Raw genomic sequence first — 9,475 nt, forward strand, 5'->3', positions numbered from 1 at the left:
AGGAGCAGGGATGTGTGTCCCTAGATATGTGACTGGCAGGAGTATTTCTGCTTCTATGGAAATTCCTGCCAAAAAGAAGAAGAAAGTTAAAGAAACACCTACCTGGGTAAATGTAACCCAGCATGTTAGTCCTGTCTCTGTTACTTCAGACAGCAGTGAGTTATAGGGCTTGGCTCAGAGCTTAGTTCAGGCTTTTAACCCTTCCATTTCTGGTGTTACTTGAAAGAGAAAACCGAATTCTTAATTTTCTGAAGATTCCCAGCATATAGTTCAGGAAAATGGTCTTGAGGGCACAACTTCTTATTTCTCTCCTCAGGTACCGATTTTAAATTCTGAGGAGAGTGTTACTTCTGATAGTCAATCACAAGAATATTAATTTCTGAAACCATATCCTGAAAGAGCCAGTTGTTTCAATGGGTACATAATGATATTCCACTTTCCTTAATATCATGTTATGATTTATTGCATCTGCAATATCCTGAACTCACTCCTGTTCTTCCTGTCCTTCTAGCACTGGGGGATGTTTTTATTACAGCCTCTAACTTGCCTGACCGCCAGCCTGCAGCCTCTACGAAGGCAGATAGAGTGTATAAAGTTGCTCAGTCATACACATTTTATTTTCTAATCCCAGATCCAACCCACCAATGATTTATTTAGTAAATCATGCTCCTACTGCTGCTAAACATCTGGTAAATGCTAATCTCTCCTCCACCAGTAGGAATGGGAAAGCCTTTGATAGATTTGGGAATATGAGTACTTTAGCCACTCTTATTTTTTTTTAATTTTTAATTGTCAAACTCGTATGTTAAAGTTTATGCTTACATCATTTGAGAATATGAGGAAACTGAAGCCACCTTTCCTTCTTCTGAGGAAAAGCCTTCTATGAGTAATCCTATTGCGTCTGTGTCTAGGTCACTAAGCATTCTTTGAAGCATGATTATGATTCATAATGCCTCTTCTACAGCACCTGCTACTGAAACTGTTATGAGAAGGCTTGCTTGTTTACATGAGCAGAATTTATCTGAGGATCTGAGGATATTAACGTTGAAATTTTGAACCCTCCTTCAAAGAGATTGTTTTTGGATCATCTGTTGCCGAGGTTCTAGAAACATGATGAAAGAATGAAACTGATTCAGGGAATTACTCAATTTTTTTAGCCTTCCTTTTCCAAGTTTGTTAAATGTTTTACAAATGCCTAAAAAGCAAAATAAGCAGACACAGCAAGCAGATATTTACAAAATAATGTCAAATGACTATCTGCAGAGTGCCCCCTCCCCCATATCCTGGCAAACCTTTAAATGTTCTCCAAAATCTAGCTCTCCATTTCTCTGTTTGGCAACAGATAACTTCAGACAAAAAGATTCTGAGCATGATATATCAAGGATACAGATGACATGGGAATCTTTCCAGGTCATTCTTCCTCATCCACAAGATAGAATTTCCTTTTTACCAGCTGTCATTCAGCATCTTCTGAAGCATAGGCTCATAGAAGCAGTTCCTCTTTCTCTGATAAGGAAAGGTTTTTGTTAAAGAATGTTTCCGGTACCAAAGAAAGAAGCTTCCTGTAGACCATTCTTAGGTCTTGGCTTTCTAAACCAGTTTCTAAAACATTCCAGTGATAACCTACTGCAGACTGCAAGGTATTCACATTTTCCTTATTTAGATGACTTGCATATCTTTGCAGAGTCTTTCTCAAAGTGACAGGACTCTCTTTTACAGGCTGGGATTTCAAGAGAGCATCCAAAAGTTGTCCTTGACTCCTTCTTGCAGGACTGTTTCCTGGGTTGTCTCCCAGATACCCCAGTTCAAAGAGTTTAATATAAATCTATTCCTGGGTGTTTTCACTTAGTCCAAAACTCCAGCAAGGGAATTTCTCAGGATACTATGATTTATGACATTCATGGCTCTCGTGATTGCTCTATCCAGATGCCACATGATAAAGATTCAATAGTACCTCAAATCTGTATGGTGCAATCTCCATCCCCAGCATGTCAGATCCCTGGTATGTGATTTGTTAAAAAAAAGATCTACTTTGATGGGGAGACCAGTTTTGCCATAATCTGATTCTCCCATTTTCCTTTCTGGCTGCAGCACAGACTATAACTTCAGACACCTCAGATTTTGCTTTAGGGGCAGCGTCCATGGGATCAAAAGTGCAGGGTCTTCTGAACAAACAAGGCAGATGAAACAAAAGCATAAAAGAGATACTAACAGTATTAAAATGTTTAATCTCTCTCAGTCATCTGTGGTCCCCTGGACCATTACAAGTGATTACAGACAGCACCACAGTGATGTGGTACATAAACAGACGGGGGGATAACCAGATCTTACCCTCTGTGCAGACTAGCCATGGCAGCCTAGGATACAGCATTTTAGCACAGTCTTACTCTACAGACATCATACAGTCTGTCAGAGCAAAATTCTGTGGCAGATAGGCCAAGCAGGAATGGGATAGACACTCAGAAAGGGAAATTGAATCTGGTGTCTTCCAGGAATTGATCCACTGTGGGGAACACCTAAGAAAGATGTTTTTGTTTTCATAACAAACAAGTAGCAAAATTCTGCCCCGAGACTCTTTGCAAGCAGGCATTGAAAAAATAAGCATTTCCTTTATCTTGGACATAAATGTTCCTGTGTGCTTTTCTATCCCTTCCACTGATATCTAGCATCATTCTGAAGATACAGAAGATAATTGTGGTGACCCCCTAATGGCCCAGTTAATAATGATTCTCCTTTCTTTTGTAAATAGCCAAGGACAATTACCATAAGCATCCTCACAGAGTATACATACTCACACAAGACAGATGTTGTTTGATACACACTAACTTGAAACGACATCAGCTAACTGCATAGACAACAGAGTCTTGATACTTACCTGGCACTACTTTTGAAAGATGTGCAGCACATATTAATGAAGGCTAAGAAACCTGCTACTAGGAAATCATACATTACTAAATAGAAAGGATTTACTAGTTGGTGGCAAGAGAAGAATTAAGTCCCTTTTAAGGCTTGTGTTTGGTTCTACAATATTTGTGTGAGTTATTATCCTCTGGCCTTTCATCCTCTTCTATCAAGATTCATTTGTTGGCCAACTCTGCATGTCTTCCCATGGATCCTATCCTTTCAATGCATTCTGATGTCAAAATGTTTTTGAAAAGGGTGTTTTTATACCAAGCCTCCTAGATCTCAACTTTGTTTTGGAAAAAAATTAAAGTTTGCTCCATTTTATCCAGCACATCAAGCTAATTTAAGGTTTATAACACAGAAAATTAATTTTACTGAATACTATGACTTCTGCAAGAAGAATGTCTAACTTCTAAGGTCTCATGGTGGTGGGTCAGCCTTATCTCATTTTCCACAAAGATAGGGTTTTCTTCTTTCATCTTTAAAATTGTGTCCAAGTTTACTTCGAGCCAAGCTATCCCTCTCCCTGTCTTTATTCCAGAATCTAAAAACGAGGAAGAAATGTTCTTCATACTCTGTATGTCCACAGACAAATCAGATATTATTTTGACAGAACTAAAGCTCTAATTTCCAAATGGTTGTTATATGCTACTTGCTATTGTTATACCCACCACAGCATGACAATTCCAAGCTATGTCTAAGCACACTCTAACAGGGCCTTGGTTTCATCAGTGAATTTTAGAAAAGGGGTACATTCTAGAATTATTCTAGAAGCAGCAACTTAGTTTTCTATACATATTTTTATAAAACACTACAGACTAGATGCCTTTTCCAATCTAAAGCAGGGTTTGGTCATACCATACCCCAGGGACTCATGGACCCTCATCCTTCCTCCTATCAGTCAGTGTAATCTATACCAGGGACTCATGGGCGCTCGTCCTTCCTCCTATCAGTCAGTGTAATCTACCCCAGGAACTCATGGACCCTCATCCTTCCTCCTATTTGTCAGTGTAATCTACCCCAGGGACTCATGGACTCTCAGCCTTCCTCCTATCAGTCAGTGTAATGTTGTAATCTACCCCAGGAACTCATGGACCCCCATCCTTCCTCCTATCTGTCAGTGTAATCTACCCCAGAGACTCATGGACCCTCAGCCTTCCTCCTATCAGTCAGTGCAATATTGTAATCTACCCCAGGAACTCATGGACCCTCAGCCTTCCTCCTATCAGTCAGTGTAATGTTGTAATCTACCCCAGGAACTCATGGACCCTCAGCCTTCCTCCTATCAGTCAGTGTAATGTTGTAATCTACCCCAGGGACTCATGGACTCTCATCCTTCCTCCTATCAGTCAGTGTAATGTTGCAATCTACCCCCAGAAATTCATGGACCCTCATCCTTCCTCCTATCTGTCAGTGTGATCTACCCAAGAGACACATGGACCCTCATCCTTCCTCCTATCAGTCAGTGTAATCTATCTGTACAGCTAAGACTATTGCCGAAGTGAACAATATAATGAACATAGTACAGCTGTCTCCATGAACTTATCATAAGATTAGATGTCCGAGTGACCACTGCTGTAGTAGTCGCTCCCTCCTTCCTTCCAACCCCCTTGTTTCTTGAATGATTTTTGTTGCCAGGGTAAGGACTTTGATTTTTACTTACTAGCATATACTTTTTTCAGGGCTCTAGCTTCCCATTTTTAATTGGCATGAAAGTTGTGAAGCACTTGGCTCCCAAACCATTGATTTTCTTCAGCTCTGCACAAGCTGCCAATTATTTGGGTGAATAGAAGGTGCCCTTATACTCTGGAAGCTTGCCAGTTGTTACATCCTATGCAGGATATAACACATACAGCTAAGACTACTGCAGCAGTGATCACTCGAGCAGCTACTGTTATAGTAAGATTACTTACACAACTCTACTATTCTCAGATCATATAAATATCCATCTACCTGCCCTATACATACATGCATACATACATTCACCTTCATTAATGATAGGGCATAAATAGTTGCATATGCATATATAATATATTTTTCATGCTGAAGAGGATATATCCATAGCTAAATGAAATGAATTAGTTCATTCTTTTCTATTGCTCGGCTTTGTATTGTTGCAAGATTTTCATTGTTTTGGTTGCTAACACTTATTTATTTTATTTATTTCATTTATTTATTTACATGTTTACTGAGGGGGATCACTGATCCATCTGGGCCATTTGCAGGTTCAGCACAGGGTCATACCTCTTAGAGCAAAAAATGTGGACAAAGCCTAAAATGATGGGGGGACAAATAGGGACAGATTTTAAATGTTGCTCTTATAAACTTAGAAAGTTGATAGAATAATAGGTTTTGCATTAGCATGAGTTTTCTGAAGGATGTAGAGTCTTAAACTCAAATATCTGTCATTATTTAATGACTTCAATTCCCAGCTATTTGCCAGACAGGTGCAGATTTTAGGGGGAACACACCAAAAATATGAAGCAAAAATCTGGACATTTTGCGAAAATCTGTACAGCTGAGAGGTATGCACAGGGTTCTTATAATCACAGCATTAGCTGATGTCTTGCAACTGCTTCAAATGCATACATTCTGGCATCAGAATGCTGCTGGTTTGGCACATTTTGTGTGAGAGACTGCATTGGTTCTTGGCTGAATGATATTATGACTGACAGACAATATCCATCAGTAAGCAATACAGACAAGTATTTATAGTAAAGAGGATCAGAATGTTTGTTTAATTGTACAGTGGGCCCACAAAGTAAAATGTATTAAGAACTTTTGCTTCATGGACCTTTTAGGTATTTAGATCTGTAGAAAGCATCCCTTACAGTCCTCAAAGAGGCATTCTAAACAATTACTACCCATTTGGGTAGGTAGCAGTTGATTTAAATGGATCACCAGCTGGATGGAAAAGTGTGTAAAAGGCATTTCTTGGAAGAAATACATTCTGCCACCAAAGACATATTAGGTAGGTGTCCCCTCTTAGTTTATTTTGATTACTTCATATCAGTCTTGGGGAATCTTTAGGCATATCATCAGTCAGTACACCAATAAAGCTACAATGACAATATTTAATGGTTCTGCTTCTGCAGATGCCCTTCAGACTGTCCTGAAGAAAACTGACAAAAATGTCAAAAAGTTTTAATCAGTTCAGTTCTCTACTTCTGCATCAAATGTCCCCTTTGCAAATCTGCTTTATTAATCATACATCTTGAGGGCTATCCTTAAGGAAAATTAATGAGGACAAAGTATCTCTCATAAAATGGACAATATCACATAAAGCCAAGAAATAGCCATTGTAGCTAATGGAGCTCTAGATACTCAGGGATGGCGTGGAAGTAAACCAGTCAATTTCCCAGATCTGCAACCTTCATTGTGGCCCCATTTACTAGAAAAAACATGAATTAATAGAGGACACAACTGGGCAACTTGGAAAAAATAGACAGAATGACAATTGCACTTAATCATCTTTTTTCTGTCTAGCAGAGCTTGCAGTTATAAGAGAAAAATGTACATCTTTCCAAACTAACAGTTTAAATAATACTTTTCGCTGTAATTCTAGAGTATTTTTTCTACCTTCCTTCTTTCATTACACTGACCAAGCACCAGTTGGACAAGGTTTGGCAATCTTGTGGCACTACACATTGTGGCCTGATGGACTTCAATCCTTCAGTCTCTTTTTCTTTTTTTGTACAAAAGTGAACCTTTTTATGTTTTGTATGCTGCAGATCTCATGACACCTTCCCATTCTGTAAAAAGTAACTTTTTCTATGTACGCTAGATATGGTCCACAGTAAGTTAATGCACTTACAGTAAATTTGATGTTTACATTGAATATCATTACTACTACACTGCATTTGCCAACACTTCAGTGAAATATGATTTGCACTATTAGTCACAAGTGAGGCAGTGCCATGATTTTATTACAGTAAAACATTCACTGGTGTGCCCTAGAGCAGTGCAGTGCAGTGCAGTGTGTGTGTGTGTGTGTGTGTGTGTGTGTGTGTGTGTGTGTGTGTGTGTGTGTGTGTGTGTGTGTGTGTGTGCATGCGTATGTGTATGTGTCTATGCGTATGTATGTATGTATGTATGTGTGTGTGTGTGTGTGTGTGTGTGTGTGTGTGTGTGTGTGTGTGTGTGTGTGTGTGTGTGAATGTGTGTGCGTATATGTGTATGTGTGTATGTGTGAGAGAGAGAGAGAGAGAGGCCAAGAATAACCTCATCCTTGCAAAGACATACTAACCCTGAAAAGGTGTTATATATGAGCTAAGCGGGTTATTTTCAAGGGCTGGATTCCAAAACAAAGTTGCGGATAGTGCAACATGACGAAGGAACCAACTGCAGATGTGATTACAAAAGTCACCCTGGAATCAGTCTGAGTAATTATATATGCAGTGTAGTATAATTGCAGACTCTGAGCATGCCTGTCAGATTCCAAAACACACTGTGTGCACCCAACACAACTAAAATATGACAAGGAGCTTTGCAAACTATGTTCCCCAAACCCTCTGTGAATATTATGCTGTGACTCAATGAAAGCAAACTATCTCCAAACGTAGTCTGCAGAATCTGCATCATTACTGAAAAATAAAAACAGAATACAGCTGCCAGTGAATGAAATATAACAGGCTGCAGTACAACAAGCCATTCAGGAAGATATAGCAATGCATCCTAGAAAACAGCCAGCTAGGCTACAAGCCAAGCAAGACTAAAGCTAAGCCAACTGTCAAATCAGGAAATAATCGACAGTACTGCTTAGAGAGACAGCTGGTGCACCCACACATGTCTGTACATATATTGCAAGGCAACTCCATACTTTTTAAAATCAAAGTCTGTCTGAGCCTAGATATACTGGTGTCCAGCACGTTCCAACGGCTTATGGGAAATGCTGTAGGAGTGTCTCAGACAGCTGCCAATCACATCCTCTCACAATTCTTAGCAGCAATATGCACCAAGGTAGATGAATATATCCACTTCCCATCTACAGTCATGGAGTGATGAAATGTCATGCACTAGTGGAACCTGAAGCAGAAAGGTACATAAATAGAAATGGTTGTTCATCTCGGAACTGTCAGGTGGTGTGCTCAGCAGATGACAACATAATGAATATCATGGCAACACACTCTAGTAATGTCTAAGATGCTGCTGTATTGAGGGAAAGTGTCTGAGGGCTGTTTTTTAACAAGGCGAAACACAAGAGGGACTATAACTGGGTAAGTACAGGTACATAACTAGGATGTAAGCAGTCTACACCTCTGTCAACAGTATGCATGATGACAATGTGTGTGTTATCCCTCCTTCAACAACAGGTGACTGCAGGTGTCAATTCTAGGGGTCTATATTAAAAGACCAAATGTTCACAACCGCAAATACGACAACCGCAACACGTAAATGCTGAACAGATGAAACAGCGAAATACATAAACATCAAAATATGGAACACTGAATGGATTTCCTTGGCCAGCAGGGTGTTCGTGGGGAAGAGGAAATATATCCTTTTCCCCACTGTAGTGCGATCTTGGAGTTGGTGTATATATAAGTAGGAGAGGTATAGGGGGTGTTTATTGAGATATGTTTAAGTAAGTTTTACTTACCTGTATGGCACTGTTGTTTTCAGAAATATGTTCGGCATTCCGTATTTCGATGTTTACGTGTTTTGCTGCTTCAGCTGTTCGGCCTTTACGTGTCGTGGTTGTCGTATTCACGGTTGTGAACATTCAGTCTTTTAATATAGACACCAATTCTAGCCATAGCTAATGATGCCAAAACCTCATCTAACTCTGCTGAGGAGGCATACAATAGACCACACACTACAACAAGAAACATCACTAAGCATGTGTTTGGAATGCTGAAAGCCAGATTCAGATGCCTGGAAACATCAGTTGGTGTACTGCAGTACACACCTGAAAAAGTGGCACAGATGATTACTATGCGCATCATGCTACACAACATGTTAAGACCTACACATGGTGGTTTGCATGCCACAGGTCTGGGTGACCTACCCCACACAGAGATGACAAGAAGCAGGTGTGGGTGATGGTGGATGTGACGACAAGTCCTAGTTAGGGAACATGGCAGCATCTGACACACACCTTTGAGTCATGACAAGCCACACAAACAGAAATACACAGAGTAAACATTGATGTTCATGTGTTGCCCCACAATAACAGCACAGATTGCATCTAATGGGAATGACCCACTAGGTGCACTCATTGAGCATCATATATAACATAATCATGACATATAACAGTACAAACATATACAAAACAATAATGAGAGAACACATCAAATCAGGCCACAGGTGACACAGGTATGCATACAGAGTCAAAGTAGTGTGTATGTGAATAGCATACAACAAGAGAAATTGTAATGTAAACCCCATCCTTACCTGTCCACTATCAGATCATGCAAGCATGAAATCAAGTCATCACATATTGCATTACTGTCATCAATATCACTATTAACATATGTCAGTGTAAAAGAGGAAATAATTTTCAACAAGGGAATGTAGTCACCTAGGCCAGTAAAAATAACAGAATCCTGTGGCATCAGACCTCATAACAACCACA

Source organism: Protopterus annectens, chromosome 1.part0 (genome assembly GCF_019279795.1).
Source record: "Protopterus annectens isolate FY-2018-M chromosome 1.part0, PAN1.0, whole genome shotgun sequence".
Lineage (NCBI taxonomy): Eukaryota > Metazoa > Chordata > Ceratodontiformes > Protopteridae > Protopterus > Protopterus annectens.